The sequence below is a fragment of the Anas platyrhynchos genome, chromosome 1 (genome assembly GCF_047663525.1).
Source record: "Anas platyrhynchos isolate ZD024472 breed Pekin duck chromosome 1, IASCAAS_PekinDuck_T2T, whole genome shotgun sequence".
Classification (NCBI taxonomy): Eukaryota; Metazoa; Chordata; class Aves; order Anseriformes; family Anatidae; genus Anas; species Anas platyrhynchos.
The window spans coordinates 47,699,006-47,719,225 of record NC_092587.1 but is presented as its reverse complement, the minus strand read 5'-3'; the positions used below and the strand labels follow the sequence as shown (position 1 = coordinate 47,719,225).

General features: G+C 41.4%; 1 long non-coding RNA gene across 5 annotated transcripts in view; it reads right to left on the bottom strand.

Moving 5' to 3' along the window:
- Positions 1–466: 466 nt before the first annotated feature.
- LOC110351475 (uncharacterized) overlaps positions 467–20,220 on the bottom strand; it is a 113,600-nt gene continuing 93,846 nt past the window's right edge. Inside the window, exons 1-8 of one of the 5 annotated variants that reach the window (XR_011808662.1) lie at positions 14,031–16,220; positions 12,846–12,923; positions 11,797–12,156; positions 11,549–11,691; positions 10,262–10,479; positions 8,246–8,424; positions 6,773–6,919; positions 467–5,830 (exon numbers count right to left, since the gene is read on the bottom strand). This is a non-coding gene — a long non-coding RNA (uncharacterized lncRNA). Of the gene's footprint in view, positions 5,831–6,772; positions 7,739–8,245; positions 8,425–10,261; positions 10,480–11,548; positions 12,157–12,845; positions 12,924–14,030; positions 16,222–20,220 lie in introns of those variants that run through there. The other 4 variants (XR_011808659.1, XR_011808661.1, XR_011808658.1 and 1 more) reach the window with 4 other exon arrangements.

The window sequence follows — 20,220 nt, the reverse complement described above, 5'->3', positions numbered from 1 at the left end:
GAAAGTCTATCTCTTTTATTTTTTTTTTCTTTTTCTTCCTAGCTCTTAAGTTGTACATTTTTGACTGTCACTGTATGCTGTTCACGTATTTTCAGCAAGCGTCTTTCAGATTTGCCCACATCTTTTTATGAGGCTCTTTCCTTTCAGGTTAAACTCTATGAATTTAAGTTGAATGCACAAAACAGATGGTTTAAAGGATTTGTATGCTGAAAACCATAATGGCTAGCAGGTAAAAGTAATATGTTAAAAATCCACATCACAGACCATGGAACAGGCAAAGACAAATAATGAGATTAAAGATTAAGAGTATTAAAAACTTGCCAACCATCTGTCTTCAAAGATTAAAAGTTTCCATAACCTCCCCTTTATCTTCCTCACCCAAGTACCTCCAACAAATGCATGTTTGAGGTAATGGGAAAAAAAATGGATTCTACACAGAGTTTAAATATATATTTAAAAAAAATACAGCTTACAATATGGAAATTATTGATCAGGTTAAGTGTTTTATCTTAAAATACTTAAACAAATAGGCACAATAAGTTTGTTAGCTCTGGAAATTGTTCAAAAGGTTTGCACAACTACCGTGCATGTTTATTAAATGGCAGCCAAGGAGTCCAGATACAGATAAAGCTTACAGCCACCATCTTCCATTTAGTCCTCAATGATTTAGAAAACCTGTCATCTGGAGTTTGGGTTCTAAAATGCTAGATCAACATCATGCAGTGGTTTGCCATGCTAATTTGGTCACTTGTAAAAAAAATAAAATAATTATATATATATATATATATATATGTTAAGTACATAACATTTCATAAACAGATTAAGCTAGTAAATTTGTGAATAGAAAAGGAAGGAAGCATTGTAAGTGCAGAAGTGTAATTCATAGGTGAGTAGTACATTGTAACTTATAACGTTACTGAAACCAGGAGAAACACCAGGAATGTGCAAATTCACCCAAGTGGTTTAGGAGCATGTATTCCATAGAAAATTAGGGATTTGTGTATTCCTAAATGGAAGCACCATTCCATCAAAACGCCTACTCAGAATTGTCATTTAAGAACATGGCTGAACAAATTAAAATCTAGGAAGGAAAACCAACACTGAAGAACATTTCAGCTATTGATACTCCTGTCTCCCATTAAAAATATTTGCAAACTAACTATGTAGAGTGCTGTTCAAATTCATGTTTTCTTCATTTTGCTGAGAAACTCCAGTTGTAACTTGTCATTCTTGCAGGTGGCACCAATGGTAGAAAACAGAATTTCTTGGTGACATTTGTGATATGGAGAAGTGTTAGACAATTGGGCTAAGACATCAGGGAGACTCACAGTACATCAAGAAAAAAAGAGAAAAAAAGTTTTAAAAGTGACACACAAAGTTAAAAGTCACTCCACAGGAGACATAAGTGCTGTGGTCAGTCCAGAGCTGGTGGAGAGCAGAGGCGAGGAAGTTGAAAGACACACGAGGTCCCCTCTGCTTCCTTAAGGAGCTAGGCAAAACCTCTAGGGTGATTATAGGCTGTTCAGACTGCTCACCAGTCTTTCCTGACCCGTTCCCTTCTCACTACAGAGAAAAATAACCACTCTTCAATTCTTAACTTGAGGTACTGTAGAAGCTGGCCAGAGCATCAGTACTTCAGCCTGCATGTGCCAGGGTGAGCGTGTTTCCCCATCTTTTTCAGTCAGGCTGAATATGTGATGAGGTCTGTAACAAAGAGGTGACTACAGGCCAGGTCCTGTCCTAGAGAAAGCCTCTTTCAAGTCAGTGCAATTACTTGCATGAGTAACAAGTGGGTGTACTAAGAAAGATTGCACGGCTAGCATTAGTAACAAATTCAACAGCCTACCAGTATTGTACCTGGTGTTACAGAACCTGAACATTGTAGGATTTGCACTGTTCTCCATGGGTAACCCAAAATTAAAGACAGACAGGATAGAATTATCTGTATTCACAACAACAACAACAAAAAGGCTGCAGTAATTGATTTCTTTTCCCATCCCCCAGGACTGAATGTGGAGCATGCCATGCAGCTTTGCTGGAGTAGCTGGAGAGAAAGGCATTGGAACAAGAGAAAGCCCAGCAGCATGAAAGAGAGCTGAAATGATAAATATGTATGAGTTCAAGTAAAAAATAAACTTGATATTAATATGACCAAAATCTGAGATGTTGATCTGCTGCTGAGTCATGCAGAGCGCTCTGCCAAATGCCTCAGCTAAGAAAGTATTCTGCATAAAGTTGAAAGCGTGCCACAAAACAAAGACTTCCAAATTCCACCCTAAAAAGCTGCAGTGATACCATGACATTCTGATCCTGTTACTTCAAAGAGATGTTAGCCCTTGCTGGCAAGTTTCCTAGGCACTTTCAAGTAAATGGCACAGAAAATGAATAAATAGGAAAAAGAAAGGGGATTGGTGGAATTCCACTGCAGAGTAAAACATAAATATTTTAAAGAACACATTCTTTGGGCTTACTCACCTGCTCACTTTGGTATGTGCTTTATATATATTTATATATAAGCATATATGTATATAATTTCTCTTTCTTGGGGTGTTAGACACAAGCTTATTCTCCATTATTCTAGGCATGCTTGAGGCTATTTCAAAGATTTGTCAGCAAAATACTTAAAATTCCAAATGAAATAATCAGAGGAGCTTTTGGTTATGCAGATTGTAGGGGATGCCAGTACTACTGATCATTTACATTAATCTTACTAGGGCTCATTTATTTGAAGCTGAAACAGAAGATGGCTTTTCAATGTGGTATGTAAAGATTGCAATAATAGTTATGTGCATTGTTTTGATAACCCTTCTGAATAATTGTAAAAAATAAAATAAAATAAAATAAAATAAAATAAAATAAAATAAAATAAAATAAAATAAAATAAAATAAAAATCTGAAGGTCTGCAGTAGTTTTCAAACACAAAATTAAATGAACATAGTAGCAAGCTTTTTCTAAATATATGGAGGTCCATACATATAGCACTGATTCAAACACTGTCCTCACTCTCTCTGAAAATTAATGCATGATTTGTTCATGGCTTTGTAAGTAAGCAGTTGCAATAAATGTTGGCTTTGTTGGGAGTCACTGTGTACATGCATTGCATCAGCAATTCAGTTAAATATTTTGAAATGGTCAGAGTAGAGGCTGCTAAATAAAGAGGGCAAAATTTAACTCTAAAAGGAGGTTTCCAGGCTTTCAAACAATACACAAATACTCCTACAGGCTTAGAGTAACAACACAGTGCTTCATGGCATCTATTATTATAAATTTAACCTCTCAAAGTCTTTCAGAATTTGTATTTTAATGTCAGAAATTTACTGCATCTAGGATCCAAAATGCTGGTTTTAAGATGCACAGTGTTACACTGTTAAAAGCCCTGCTGGCCAACCCTTGATTTTCTTGCAGTACTAGCCAAACCTGTCTGTGTAGCAATTGTAGCAATGATTTAGATGAGAAGAAGAATGATGGGAATAACCAAAGCAGGATTAAAAATCTCTTACTTAATCCTTCTTTTTTTGTTAATGTTAAAATGTACATACTAAAAGAATAATGAAGTGGACCTTTCATTCTTGATCTGCCTTTCCTGGCGTGCAGCAGGTAAGTTTTGCAATTTCATAAACACTACATAAAGTGTGGGGAAGAAAAAAAAAAAAGAAAAAAAAGCTAATTTACAAATGAAAAATTAAGAGTGTTTACCAAAGCCTAGGACAAACAGGCACTGGGAATCAATGAAGGGAAAAGTAACAAATGCATTTCCTGTGGGATGATGAAATTCTACATCATTCTCAAGAATCAACCCTTCAACAGCTGAGGCTTTCCTTTCATTAATGCCAGCTATATGCGTTACTGGGTCAACTGACAATACAATTTTAATCTGAATCAAATGTGTGTGCACCAATGTGCTTCTGTTTCTTCTGAACTACCAGGAGTGTGGGATATAGTGTTAAAGAAATTTTATGCTTTTAGCTTACTGTAAGTTGATTGCAAGCAAAATAAATAAATAAATAAAATGAAATCATCATGTCCATTATAAAGCTGGCCAGAAAATAAATAAATAAATAAATAAATAAATAAATAAATAAATAAATAAATAAAGCTACTGCTTTAAAACAATGTTAAATTATTAGGTCAGATGAGTTTGCACCAGACTTGTATTTTTTATAATTCATGCTGGTAACTTTTCTAATCTGTATTTAAGTACCCTGAAGCCAGATTTACCACACAGTGGAACCATGGCCTGGCCTCCATACCTGTCCTTTCTTGGAGGGCTGTTAGGTAGCTGTAACAGCAAGAACAATGCAGAAGAAATAAATGATTCTTGAGAGCACTTGAAGGAAGGGCATTGATACATATGCTCAGAAAATAACTGTTCACTCCTTATTTACTGCTTGGCATTATAATGATACTAAAATGGCTCTTCCAAAACTGGATATTATATACTATACAAGTCCATAGCATGGGCAGTCTCTGCCTCAAAAAAGTTTATGAACCAAATAAGCAAGAAAAAGCATATTCTAAAGAAAAAATCTTTTTAAGATTAAAGTTTGGAAAACCAATTAAAACCATCCAACCTGCAAAATGTCTCAGTGGTGGTGGTTTAACTGGCTAGAATATGTGCTTAGAAAAACAAAATCTCTTGTAGAGTTCGACAGGTGATTTGGAGAAGTAAGAAGTGGAAACAGGTGTGCTGTTTGAAGTTGGCATATTTAATTCATATTAGCAATTTCTGGTCAAATACTGAGATTTTCAGTAATGAGTAATGAAGACTCTCTGTTCATGTGGAAAGGCAGACAGTATGTCCATGTAGATGTCATAGACTGAGAGGCCGCAGCAGTGGGCCTGGATGAGTGTGACAGCCAGAGTGACCCCAGGGCCCAGTTCTGAGGTCTTCCAGGAAGACCTGGGCCTGCCCATAGACATGCATGGGATCTAGGAGGAAAAAGATCAAGTCTATTGAGAGTCACAATCTTACACCTTACATATTGGGATACCAGATGAGGAGATATCTCAGTCTCACTGGGGGTTTACAGAGAAGGCCGCTGAAACAGAAATTTGGCTTTGTGCAGTGCTGGGCAATTAGTTGTACTGAGTAATTTAGTGAAGTGATCCAAGAGTCCTGTATTATAAAGGACCCATTGATGCTTAATTACTATTTTTATGAATGTAACAAAAAGCAAGTATTAAAAAGTACTCTCAGATCTGAGCAGAAAGTACGATGCTGAATGATGTTCCTAACCAGAAGTATATTTTAGGAGTGTTACAGAGACCTTAAGCTGAATTTGCAGTCAGGAATTCAAACATCACATTGCAGATTGCTATTAAAGATGTTGGTTTCCTGACATCTGCTACCCTACTTACAAAGAACAAGTGCTGGCTACTGTAACTGTTGCTTTGTCGTGAAAACATTTACAGATGATTAAAACAGGTCAGTACGTTTTTCTTTGCCAAGAGCCAGGTTATTTTCTACTGAGAGAAAACTATGTAGAGGCTGGAACTTTGTACAGTTACTATTTGGTATTTCTCACTGACCACAGAGGATGGCTGGGATTTGTGGCTCTACCGGAGCCTCTCCACGCTCTGCACCCTCAGGGCAGTCAGACCTTGCAACAACTCTGGCAGCCTGGGGCTTTGCTCCAGAGGTATCCCCAAGTCATTTCTTTCTTCTTCCAGAGGCTCCCTCTGTCATTTCTTTCCTCATGATACCACTGGGAACATCCACTTCCTGACGGCGGTTTATGTCTGAGGGCTGAGCTGACACAAGGGCAGATCCTGGCAGCTGCTCCCCCATGACAGCACACCTCCATCCAGTGACCACGTCCATCAGGCAGCCTGCAAGGGGAGTGAGACTGTCACTAGATAAATCCCATTTCCATTCCATGTAGCACAGGATATTTCTTAGATGGAAATAACTTTTGTAGCAAAGGCAGTCCAAGAAACAAAACCACAATCATCCAATGCCATGCAATGCCAATTCCAATCCAATGCAAAGATGCTGAGAGAAAACTACAATTGCCTGATCTACAGATCGAGCAAACATCCCAGGGGTCCTGGCTAAAGCACAGGATCTTTGAGCCATTCTCACCCTTCCACCTCTACCAGTGCAACTCAAAGAGCAGACCACGTGATGGTAACTAGTGCCTTTATTGAGTACCTGTAGTATGCCATTTATCTGGAGATATTTTTTCTCTGTTTTTCCCCATCATCATTAGCAATTTACATTTAATGAGTAGCCTACACTTATTTTTATGGCTGATGTTTCACAGCAGCAAATAAAAAATACTCTACTGCATTTGGGCAGCATGCAAGTGGATCCTAATCCTACATTGAACTGTTCCTGGAGGGAGTGCCTCCTGTCCTTTCTCATCAGAGAGCAGGGATGGAGCTGCCAGAAAGGCCCGCTGAGAAAATAAAAGCCATTTTATTTTCAAGCCATCAGCCATTGTGGGTGAACGTGGTCCCTTTGAAGAGACCTCTTTGCTGCGGACTTCAGGGACTGAGCATACTGTGCCCTGCACTTGTTTGTTACAGAAAGCTGTGACAGTTGAACAGCGCCCAACAAATCACCGAGCTGCTGTGTCACCAACCTCAGCCTACCAGACAGCACAGGCGAGGGGGCATCATGCACAGCATCCAGGCATCTCCACCCCGGCCGCTTGTGTCAGCAGTTTCACATCACCTTTGCCCCCAGCTACATTCAAACATGATGAGGTCTTGTCACACGTGCATTTTTGGTTACACGAGCAATCGTTAGTTCATCGGCTGCCTTTTTACCCTCTTCCTGCCTCCTGAGAGTCTGCTGTCAGCAGAGGCAAGCTGCATTTTCCAGCAGCTGAGGAAGGCAGCAGTGGGACGGCGGGGACCTGCAGGATGGCAGCATGTCACTCGGTGTCAGAACTGGGCAACAAATGGGGGCAGTCTCTGCACAGAGTGGATGAGAAGGGCTATTTAGGGGAAATAACAGAAAGCATCGGTAACAGCAAGCATCCTTTCAGGCACTGACAGTCAGAACTGTCCTTACATGCCCCCAGTGGAGGCCCCAGATCTTCCTGTGCATTTGTGGAGCAATTAACAGGTTCAGGTCCTGTCCTAATAAATAACCTGGTTGTAATAACATAATTCAGCCATAGCATACTCATATAATACAAATACGTGCACAAAAGGGCTGATTTAAGAGGATGTGGGCTGTCTTGATTCCTGCTTTCCCCAACAGCTGAAAACTTGACCATTTGACTTTGGTAACAATCTTCAGTCTTTCAGTGTGGTATTTTCTATGCAAGGAGTACACAGGTACCTCTATCAGTACATCTGTCTATACTTGAAACAACAACAGATACATTTTTTTTCCATCAGGTTGAAAAGTTTTTCTCTATTTACTTTGTTTGCTCTGCCATTGGCAATTCCTAGACAACAACAGAATGTATTTCTCACTTCATAACCATTCAGTCTCTTTCCAGGAAGCTGTCAAGGACTTTTAAATGTACGCTTATTAAATCTTCTTCCTTGTTCCACTGTCTTGTTGATACATAGTCCTATGCTCATAAAGCAGGATGAACTGCTGTACGTGTAGCTTGCCCATCAGATGTGCAGAACGAAAGGCAAAATGGAGTGTACCATTCCTCCCGTTCAGGAACTGCTCTGCTCTGTTCTCATTAGAAGTCAGTTGCCTACCAAAAGTACATCCCCTCTTCGAACTTTGGTGTAAAGTTCAGTCCAAATCTGTCTGCAGACCAGAGATCCCTAGAAAGGTACAAAGCCAAGAAATCTAGCATCTTTCAACATTATAGCCATACTAGGAAGACACAAAGAATAAGACTCAGGGGGCTTCTATAACTAGCTACAAATCTACTGTAGTCATTCTGGGCTTGCTGCAGCACACAGCGAGTGTGAGTCAGAGTTCCCGAGGCTTACAGTTAACAACATCTCTAAAAGGGAGAAATGATCAATATCATTTTTCTCAGTGAGTGATTAAGACTGCTTTTAACAATGCAGTCGTGCATGCCATGTACTAAAAGGGATGATTCATTAGTTACTGGGAAGAGGAGCATTTCTTTTCTCAATTCAAAAGCCAGAGGGATTAGCCAGTGTCCCATTAGCATGGCTGATTAGCATGTAGAGAGGAGAGGAAATACTGGCTACTTTTGTCCACGTCCTCACATCTGCAGTGCTCCTCTCATCAATGCAAGAAAGAAATGTGGGTATTTTCTATGCAGCAGTGACATGGTTTGATTTGCGTAAGTCTGATACCAGAGGTGGCTGCTGGCAGCTCCCTCCTCTGCCCTGCAGCCAGCGCGGAGCGTGGTCCTCTTGGTCCTGCCGAGTGGCCCAAACAGCCACACCAGCTGCTCTGCACATCCCGCTCTGATGTTGCCCCGGCTCATACACAGGAAATTTGCTCATTCTGCTGTTTGTGGGGATTGCCTGTTCTGAAATGAAAGAGAACAGTTACAGGTAGAAGTGGCAATGAGGACAATGACAGTAGTGGATTTCTTCTTATTTGAACCACACCGTTGCTGAAATTAAATTCGTAACAACTCTTCGTAACAACTTCCCATCACCTCTAGCATGATAAGAACAGTCTTCCTTTTTGAGATGGTGTCATGCGTACAGTAAATATGTCACTCCTGAGCCTTTTTAAGCCTGGGTAGCTTCGCGTTGTACTGTACTCTTTGCAAGGCCGTGGTGGTGCAATACAGTCGCGTGGCGGCATAACCGTTTGAAAGGTAACGCTGGAATTTCTTAACATTCTTTCTCCCACGAGGAGAAATGAGGTTGTCAAAGCCTGCATGTTAAACAACTCCAGGAGGTGGAAATTGATGTTGCTGTCTCTTCATCACAACACAAATTTAATCTATGGCCAAGTACAAAGCACTTTATTTATTTTTTTGAAAAGACTGATCAAAATTGTCACACGTAATCTCCTTCCCCCTTCTTTGTCCAAACGTCAGATGCAAGTATGACTTACATGCAGCTCATTTTGCATGCTACTAACTGCGATCTCATGTAATAATCCTTCGGACACACTGTACTCAGCAAACTGGCAACAATTCCAAGACTGATATATGTGGCAGGCTTCTGGCATCAGCATTCAGTGTCTGCAATGCACATATACGTACCATGCCCTTGCATCCAAATGTAACCACCACTCTACTCCTAAGCACACTTACATCCTGGACTCTACCCATTGCATAAAAGCCCTGCATCATTCATCCGTGGGCTAACCTCTTGTACCTATGCTTCTCTCTCTGCTTTTATTCAGTCTTTACTCTGACCTAATCCTGGTTATCCTCTATGCCTTTCACCTTTCTCCCCTGTCACTGGTTGCCTCCTCGGCTGCCACAGCACCAGCTATTTATGCAGAATGATTTATCTTCTTTTCCCTTACTCATGCTTCTCTTTTTCTTGGAGCAGTCTGAGTGGGATGATAGGAGATATAGCCTTCATCACCCAGGACAACGCTGGCCCATGTGAAGTGGTAGCAACTCTAAGGGGTGGATCAGCTACCCTTACATATGAGCCCTTATATCCCTATCCCTAAGGTACAGTCCTTCCCTCCCCAACTATATACTGCCCTGAACATGGTCCACCCTTAAATCTCCTGTGATGGCTGGTATTTATTAGCAGCCTTTCATTACCCAAATCCCTTCTTATTTTGCCTTGTTGAGTGCAGAGCGTGCTTCCCATATTGATGGAGTTGAAGAGTCTCTGCAGGTGTCTGTCTAGCTGAGTTCTTGTTAGAATAACTGCTTCAACACCACAAGGACTTTGTTTCATATTATTAATTATGCAAGGGTGCTTAAATCCTTGGCTACACAAATTCCATACCATTCCAAACATCCAATTTGAAGCAAATGTATTACTAGGCAAACAAGATGATCTTTGGGGAAAAAAAAAAAAAATATATATATATATATATATATCAATTTTTAATGAATGTCAAGATAATATTCTGGTTTAAAACAAGGATATTTTTTGTATGTTTGAAGGTCAAAAAATGTCTATTGAAAACCAAACAATGGAATTGAAACATGACCAAGATTTCTTTTAATTAAGTAGTGGAATATATTGACCAAAAAAAGGCCCTTCTGTGAATGTTTCTTCTCTAGTCAAAAAGCTGAATCTCCTGAACATATCTGGTGTCCAACGTGCACTGTGCATAAACTTATCATCATTATATCTACATATATAACCACTGAAGAACATTTTTTTCCATATTAAATCAGAGCATTATAAATTCCGTATGTGAGATGTTATGTAACTTACATTATTTTTTCTTTCATTATGCTTCAGCTTTCACCAGAAGCTTCAAAGACAAATAAATCATTAGTCATTTAACTGGTGGTATATAGATTTGTCATCTTTGGCAGGGTTTTGCTTTTAAGCTTGAGTTAAAGCAATTCATTTGTGTCCTAAGTGACATAAGTACATAAACTTCGCTGCAGCAGATTTCCAATAGTGCTCAACACAGAACAAGGTCAGACCTGGAGAAGGAAAAATGAGCACAACACTGAATGACTGCTAAGATTTTTTTCTGTAACTCAAGCAAGCTTGTATGTTACTCTCCTGACATTTCCTTGGAAATGCCCTCGACATCTTAGCTAAAACATTTCCTGCCTTCTCCCTTCTGCTCCCCACAAGAAACAGCCAGAGCTATCTATTTATCATTGAAAACTTCTGAACAATTTATTTACATTTACAAAAGTAAGAAGGAACTGAAAACGGTACCATTCAACTGAAAGAGTTTGGCAGTATTTTCCTAGGTGTTAATATCTGTGCTCTGCATAATGGAAAAAGTGCCATTATTTTAATCAGTAATTCAGTGAGATGGTTACTCCGCCACCCTCTGAAAGTCACCTGTGACTGTTAATATATAACTCACAGATGTGCAGTTCTTCCCTAAAGTGTTATTTCAGGCACTACAGGGGAATTCCTTCTGATATCCATGCCAGAAAAGAAGCACACTGGCAGGTGTACTTTCAAAGAGGGGGAAATCGGTTGCAACACCAGCTTGGGAACATCATCCTCCTCTCCCTGCCTTGCCTCAGGCTGCTTCTGCACACTCATGCAGCTCTGCAACTGCTACAGGTCACTGAGCTGACCCAAGTTACAAACTATCTTTTTTATTTAGAGTATGTTCTTAATCCAGATTGCTTTTGTTATCAGAGTGACACCAGAAACTGCAGTGCTGGTGCAACTGAGGAGGTTGGGCCCTGGGACGCAGTGGGGAGAAAACCAGTCAGGATTGCTGGCACCACCAAGGAAGCATGCCTTGGTTCAGATGGTCTCTTCCCTTAATAAAGGTAGACTGCAATCAAAAACGTGTTGTCATAATGCCATTAACAGAAAATTCATACAAAAAAAAAAGTATAATAAATTGGTTCAAAAAAGACTAAGACTGAACAGTAAAAAATGTTCTATATGTGGCTTCTGCAGAAAAAAGTAGCTATATACATGGGTGCTAGCGAACATACATAAGTACAGAAACCTGTGTCCAATGTATACATATAAACATGCAAAAATCATCTCTAAATTTAAAATAAATGCACTCACGAGTTTTCACCGCCCTTCAAAGCCTGCATGTGGCTCCGATTCCCTGAACAGCCAGCTCATGAGAGCAACAACCAGAAAAGCCAATAGAGGGAGCATGTCGCCCGGTTTTCCTGAGTGACAGCCGTTTTCAGCTTGTGATAACCCTGAGAGAAGGACAGCCAAAGACAGAGGATGAAAATGTCTTAGGGAGCAGTCCTAGGGCTAGATCGAGTTACCCTGCAAAGAGGAGGGGCAGCAGCAACACCTACTTGCCCAGGGCATGGGCAAGAGGGCTGCAGCTGCCCATCTGCCTTCTTTTCCTCCTGCACACATCTTCAAGTTCACACCTGAGCCCAGCAAGGAGTCAAAAATTGCTGTGATTTCCCTCTTCTGCAGTCATTGGCCTGTCCCATCCCAGCCTTCTCTCTGCACATTGCAGGATGGAGATTTCCCTGGAGGTCTTTAAAAGATGTTTAGATGTTGAGCTTAGCGATATATTTTAGTGGAGGACTTGTTAGTCAGAGGTTGGACTCTATGATCTTTAGGTCTCTTCCAACCTAGACAATTCTGTGATTCTGTGATTCCTTGATTTAGAAGAATTTCATCCCCCCTAAGCAATAGACAGCTGCCTAGAAATGAGGGAAGAATGCAGTAAGTAAAGTCTACTATTCTGTTGAACAAAAAGAAGAATTAGAAAATGAATAATTAACTGTATGTCACAGACAACATAAAGGCAGCAGTATGAAGCAGAATCAATATTATTACGGCATTCAGAAGACAGAATATACAGAAGTAGCACAGAGTTGTTACTGTGACTACAGCCTATATGCCTGATTTTCAACAGATCAAATATGTTTATTCTAATTTACATGAGAAAAAAAAAAAAAAATAGAAACCTTTAACCCATGGATATAGTTATTGTCAGCCCAGAAAGCTGGTAGTTATTTTTTCAACTGCAAAGCCCAGAAGGCCCAGCCTAGTCAGAATTGCATTTGCTGAGCATGATACAGATCTGTACCAAGAGCCTTCACCTCACTTTGCATTTTATTGTTCAAAAAAGAGTGGATAAGGCATTTTTATATTTGAAGGAGATGGGGGCTGTAACCAAAAAAAAGTTTGACAGAAAGTTGATCTTAGCAAACAAACCTAGATTTGATTCAGCCTTTGAAATCAAAGGACTAGCAACTGAAAAACATTTGTTTGGAAGTAATGACTTTTATAAGATGTGTAACTGAGTATATGCATCCTCAGCTTAAACATAACTATGAATAAACGAGAAATTGGCAAACAGTGCATGGGAAACACACGTGCTACTTACTGTGGCATACCTGTGAGCTCCCTCTGCAGAAAGACTGGCCACCAGAGTGTGCACCAGCTAACTTGTGTGTCTGTAAAACTTAACAGGCACAGAGCATACAATATTTATACATTAAAATTATACTAAGAGCTCCCCCCCACGCACTAAGGTCTAATAATACTTCAGTGTTTGTCTCCTGGGGAGCAAGAGCAGGTTTTAGGATTGCAGCATAAATAGTTAAGCAAGGGTCATGAAGCAGTGGAACAGAAGAGGAACACTCTATGCCCTTCAACTCCCAGGCACTGCAACACAAGGCTTTAAATAAAGGTGGCATTATTTTTATTGTAAAACCCATGTAAAGGGTTTCATGTCTTGATATGGGTTTGCCTTTTTTTTTTTTTTTTTTTTTTCCTCCTTGCATTACTGGAGAGACACAATTTGAGGAACATATTCTGCACAGTGATGTGATTCAGCAACTTTCTGGAAAACATAAACGCAGCCTTTTTTTCAATACACTAATGAAACACAACTGGCAATAATTTCCTTTGAATTGAGCTTAACTGAAAGCAGGCAATGTACCACGTAACCTGAAGCTCCGTGGTCTTGGATCACAGTGTCATTTTTCATGTTCTTTTATATGACTGAGTATGAGCTGAACAAACCCTGCTGCTCGTACCAGGCCAATGACAACAAACACATTGGTGTAGGAGCTGTTGTGTTACCCAGAGCAGCTCAGCAAACGCATTTTCCTTTTAATCTAGATTCTAGGTAGCTTTTGTCCACACCAACATGTGAGGCTGTTGGCTCTCAGTATCTCCCAAGGGCATATCCACAGAAAGGTTATCCTGCAATTCCACGAGGGCAAAGTCCACTGCCATGAGGTTGCCTTGTCATTATTTTTTTTTTAATTTTTGCTCAAGGGCACAAGATTGAATGGGGCTTAGTAACTCCACTGTAGAAGCACTTTATAATTTTGCATATTTGGTATTCTTTACCCAGAAGTGCTCCAAGTGTGAGAAATCAGATGAGAAATCAAAAAAAAAAAAAAAAAATTGCCTTAAAGGAACAAATCCCCACTCTCTGATTCTGTGACATGAAGAGCAGTAAAAAAAGAGTTTAGGAAGCCATAGCTGTGGTACTTCAAGGCCATATTTCCCATGTAAAATATCCCAAGACATGCTTGTCCATAGGATAGAGGATTCCTACCTCCAGGTGGGCACAGTGCGGTAGCTAGCCCTGGTAAGTGCTGAGTGCCTGTGCTGGGATGCGCTGTTCTTCTTCACGCAACACACAGGAGCAATGGGCAGCATATGTTCTGCACCCCACCACCCCCTTCCTGCCCTGTACTACCAGACAGCTGTGGTGGCAGCTCTGCAGCACCCACAGCTTTGTGCAGCGCGGGTGCCACCACCGCTGCGATCAGCCTGACGAGGAGAAGTGCTGCGCAAGCATTAGCCGCTATTGTTCCTGGCAGAGCTGCATGGGGCGTTTGCAAGCAGTGCCCGTGGGGCTGGCTAACCACTAACCAGCTGGAGCCTTTGCTCTTAGAAGCACCAAGCAATATTCACCAAACATATTCCCATCTGAAAAAAAAAAAAATGTCATTCTGACAAGAAAGTCTTCCAGTGACTAAGCGACCAGCGCGTTCCTGGCATTAAATAGCTGGCAGAATTTCTATCATAAACACTGCTATCAGGCCATTGCAACTCAGCTGTAAAAACTTGCTCCAGGCTGATATTTGGCAAACAAGAGCCAGCAAGATAATCCTTTTTTAAACACATTATCCTACTTGAGTAATCTACAGACATGGGAATTGAGAAGTCTGCAGACGTGGGGCCCACAGACACCTTTGCTGATGGTCCCTGCTGATGCGGAGAAGGGCAGCAGAGGAAGAGAGCACCTGGCCATCCCAGAGCTGTGGCACCAAGGCTTTCCTTTTACCTCCAAATGCCATCAGTGGTTGAGACACAGGTGCTGGGGAGGCACAGGGCAGACAGAGCAGAAAAGCTGCAGCCAGTGAGGAGACCCAGAGACTTTTCCCAGGAGAAAAGCCCATCTCCCAGGGGCGCACACATACAGAGACACTGATCACCTTTTTGAAGAGAGCTGCTGGAAACCCAGAGTCCCACCTAGCCATAGACATGCTTCCTCCTACATCTGGTGTCACCAACTTTCCCACAGAAGTGATGGAAAAATTGCACCTATTTCTGTGTCAGAGGAAAGGCCTGCTGTTACTTCAAAGCAGCTTCTTGGTCATAATGCCACAATTCTACACTGGTTACCACAATCCTCTGTTATTTCAAAAGGTTTCCTGGACTCTGCCACATCTGACGAATGTTTTGGTTGAAAAAAAAAAATGTCATGCACCAGCCCTTCTGAATGGGGTTTGGCAGATCTGGGCAGAATATCCTCAGGACAAAAACGTGGTTAAATGCAACAGGGCTGGAAAACTCAGCACTAAACAAATGGTAATGATGCTTCATGTGTCCTTCTTAAAGTGTTCAGGATTTATAGTCAGGAATACTCCTTTCATTGATTTCATTATTAAAAGTCTGTTATAGCTAAGGTGTTTTTTTTAAATGCTGATTCTCATTTCCAAATGCCCTGAGGGAACAACAGCCGCAACAATAAAATTAGGAACCCATTACTGAAGATAAAATTAGAATAACTAAGCCCAACACTACGCTGGGAAAATGCAGCGTTAAAATGTATGAGGTAAAATGCTTTCTAACTATCACAACATTAAACTTCATTTTGTCCTTGGAATGGGCAAGGGCAGAAATTTGTGACAAGCTACCATGTCATTAAATGCAACTGCATTTTCTGCAAGTTATGAGTTGATTCAGTGATGTTTTTTCTCAGCATAGCTAAAGCCAAAGAGGCTTAAGATGGGTTTCATTCATTTTTAATTAATAAGACTTTTTTCTTAATGCTTTAAATGTTTTTAACCCTTCGTTCCTCCAGAATTTGGATTCAGGGAAATACTGAGAATATAGATGGTTTAGCTTTCAGTCCTGTTTACACAGGAGACCTAGAGGGATGTCTGATGTGAAAGCAATTCCTTGCTAAGAGTGGAGAAGCCTTTGCTATCACAGCCACCTCAATGGCAAAAGTGCAGAAGGTGCCAGATATCCACCTATCTACAATGGGCAACAGCTCAGATAGGTATTTTGTGGTGAAATTTCCTTATGTAGGTAGGAGTGTGTTTCAGACCAAAACCATCACTGTGCTCTGGATTAGACTTCCATTGTCACTCCTGAACAAGCGCCTCCATGAGACAGCGTTACACTGCCTGCATGTAGCGCACGTACAGGTTGGGCAGGCTGGAGAATGATGATTCGTCACAGTGAAAAATGTATTGCCTTTTTTTTTCCCTAGGAGAAAAAAAAAAAAAAAAAAAGAAATGGCATATTTCCAAAACGCAAATTGTGTCATAAAATCTGAAGTGGGTTGGGAGAGGGGAGTTGCTCCAGTATTCTCCTTTATACACGAGGTAACTCCCTCCTTCCTCCTCCTCCTCCAGCCTCGAACGTGTGGCTGTCACACACTCTCTAAGAAAATATTGTGAAATGCATTCACCAAACATTCTGACACTGATGAAGAAGAATCACTGAAATGAAAAAATATTGAAAATATTTGATAATGTGAAAACACTGTTGAGAACATTGCTTCACATAACGAACAGCTCGTTTGCTATTCCTGGCTGTTGGAGTCTAGCTCAGTGCTTTTGCAATAGATATTTTTAAATAAAAGCTAAATAACATGTTTGTCTTATATTACATACTTGAAACATTTGTGGAAACAAACAAGCACCCTCTTTTCATGTGGTGGTGTCTGTAGGTCTTGAAACTAGTAGATAGACTGAATAAGTGGGGGTTTCACAAACCATTCCCCAGCAAAAATCTGCGCATAGGAGCTGACTCCTTATCTGCACTTCAATCGGCTGAGCTTATTGTTAAAGTTTTACAAAGCAACCCAGCAGCAAGGTGAAAGATGAAGAGATTATTGAATAATAGATAAGAATATTTTTAGTCAGCTCAGATGTATTCATGTAGCTGAGAACACACCGGGAAAAAGCCCGCAGAAAGGCACTGGCTGGATTCCAGCAGAGGCAGACCTGCTGTCAGTGCCCCACGAGGGCCGGGGGCCTCCTGGGGCTGGGGGCTCCCCGTGGCTCCACCAGGGCAGGGCCTGTCCCACTGCCCAGCCAGGAGCAGGGCACGGGGCACCGGACACCTCCTTGGGGATGGGGATGTTTTTGCTTTCTTTTCATTCAGAGCTTTAAAAGCCCTGCAATCCTGCTCTTCAATCTGTAGCAGCTGGAACTGTAAACTTGTTCCCAAGGCTGTTCCTTCCCATTAGGTTTCATCAGCCAAATGCAGGGGCAACGCAGAACTTTTAATGTCCAGGAAAGGACCCTCCCAAAGTGCAAAAGAAAGAAATGAGCCAATGATCTGATTCCAGCACTGCTCTGCTTCTTGCCCTGCATCCTCTACCCAAGCTGGGATATTGCTCAGTTATTATGGCCTGAAGAGACAAAGATTTTTAAAGAACTTTTCACTGCCTGAGCCAGCCCACTCCCTATTGTCTCTCCATTTTAATGAAGATCACAGAGCAGTCGAAATCTTTGATCTCACCACAGATCCTGAGAGCCTCTGAAGAAGTGGAGGTATCATTCACTTAAAAGATAGGGAAGTACTGACTGAAACTGCAGCTACTGAAACAAAGTGCCAGTGAAAAATGAGAAGTCACTTGGATATTCAGAACTTCATTTATGACAAACCATTTCCGAAAGGAACTGCCTCTTGTGTCACCGGGAACAAAAATAGAGGAACCTCTACACTAAATCAGGCTTGGCATTCAGGCTAAATCCTTGAACAGGGCCCATCCCTCCGTGACACTGCGCGCAGAGCAGAAATGCCCTCACCTCACCTCTTGTGTAACTGTGAGGTTATACACAACAGGGGTCTGAAAATCTTTTGAAAGACAGTTGTAAATGGGGAAAACTTATCTCTACTTACTACGTGGGAAGCACAGTCCTTCACAGTGTAATGGACTGAATGCCCCACAAACACTCTACAGTGTGGAAAGACCCAATTTTTGGGGGCAGAGACAACCAACAACCCACAGCACCAAGGAGCTCAGTGCTGCTTCATTCACCCAGATGTTCTGGCAGGAATTTTTCCTGAACTCTGTGCTGCCCTGTAGCTTTACTTCTGAGTTAACAAGTTAGCTTGGATGTGTCTAAGCTGTACTTTGGGTCCTGGAGAAAAAAAGCAAGTATGAACTGGAGCCTGAGACTGCAGCAGAGATATAGCCCAGCATTTTTACTGCTGTCCTGTCCAGCAAAGCCTTTCAGCACACAGAGCTCTAAGGCTCTGAACAGACTTGGCAACTGCATTAATTTAACAATGGTGAAGTGTCTTTTGAGCTCCCTGCTGGACTGGGAGTTATCTCCGAAGCATTTTATAACACAGTAGAGCTTCAGAAAGCAGAAAACAACGGTTATTGAGTTTCTTTCCTCTCCACCCGGATGCCCTGGAACTAGGATGCTTTGGCATAAAAAACAGACATATTAAAGCAATTGCCAGAGGACATCCAAAGTCCCAGCAAAGTCTTTTTTGAGAGGTATTGACAGGTACAGACAGGGCACCTGTCCCAAGGCCAGAAAAGCCCAAGTGCGAGGTGACACAAGGCAGGGTGTACAACTGCAGGGAGCTCCAGGTCATCTTCCCATGAGGGCTCAGCCAGGCTGCTGTGCCAGGCACAGAAGGCTACTGCAAGCAGCCCCGCCTAGCAAGAAAATTGTGATTAATAATTTGTAGGTGATATTCTCCCATAGGATCTCACCACAGCTCTTGCAGATCACAAGGAAGTGTAGGACTCATCTGCATGCTGACCCACTGCTTTTGCAGCTGTTTTGGTCCACCGTCTGCATCTTCTGCTTCCCAGCTCCCTCCAAGTGAGGTTTTGGGATGGATGAAATACTGAAAATGTCCCTGCCTGCAGACTGCACTATTTGAAATGGCTGTGCTAGCTGCTCTTCACCTCCTGTAATTGCACCATTTGGCATTTGAAGCTGTGTTTTTATTTCTGGGGAAGAATGTACATGCCTCAACCCTCCTTCTCAGATGTGCCACCCCACGACTCTTCCTTTCTTCCTTAAGCTACAATTTGGTATTCTTTCAAGTGTGCAAGATTGCCAATAAAGCAGCCCCTGATTTCTCCCACTCCCACATCACTCCCAGATCATCTGCTGTACTGTGCCATCATAAATATTTGTGTGGCCATGTGGTGAACCAGATCAGGGAACTGATCCAGCTGAAAAACAGCCCTTGGGAAAAAAAAAAAAAAAAAAAAAAAAAAAAAGCAGCAATTTTTTCCAATATAGTGTGCCACAGGGTCATATAAATGCTTGTGTTGGGATTGTTAGGAACTTTCTGTAAGAACGGGAATGGCTGACTGCAAGAAGCAAGGGGAAACAGCCTGCTGTTTTAAGCAGCTCTGCTGGCCTCAATGCGGTGCCACCTTTTGGTGTATGCTTTCATCAGCATTTGTCCCTAGAAAGCATGTAGAAACCTCTGTCTTGGGAACATATGCCTGTGAATAGGCATAGAGCTACTCAAAGTTCCCAGCCCCTCCTGAATGCCTGGGGAAAACTTCTTTGCACAGTGATATCTCATTCTTGCCTTGATTTGAGGCCAAGACCATAATCTCCAAGACAGTGTCCTTTCATCTAAGAAGAGCTTCCTCCTATCAACAACAAGATCAGGGATCCTTCGGAATCAGCCGCTAGCATTTCAGAGGCAAACAGAGCATTTCTCCTTATCTCACTCTCTCCAGATTTGAAGACTGATGTAACAGAATGCTGCCTGGTTACCTATTCCACAGCCCTACCTTGTAAATTGGAGGAAAAAGTCTGGAAGTATTACCCTTTGATTGCATTTTACCAAGAAGCCTTTTGAATTAGCTCATCTCCCCATTTAACAGGTTCTAATAAACTAAGCCTAAACATAGAGACAGGAAGTCCTGACATGAATTCTTTCAATTTCACTTATTTTTGTCTCGTTTTCTTTGCTTAAAATAAAGCAACAATTCCACTGCTGATATTTCTCAGGATAGCTGTGGTAATGTTATGTGAAACACTTGAAAATTGCAGTGAAATACAAACTTACTGCTAAAAAATAAAGCTGTGCAGAATACAAAAATGTCCTTCCTTTGCCTCCTCTAATTCAAAAAGGAGTCAGGAACTACTGTTTCCTCCCCGTTGGTTTGTGGTGTGAGACAGCAAGGATATGAAACTGGCTGATCCCATGAGTGGGAGGACTGACTACAATGAGAAACCTTTTTTTTTCTTTCATTGTTTCCAACAACTGTACAATTAACTTAAATTGTG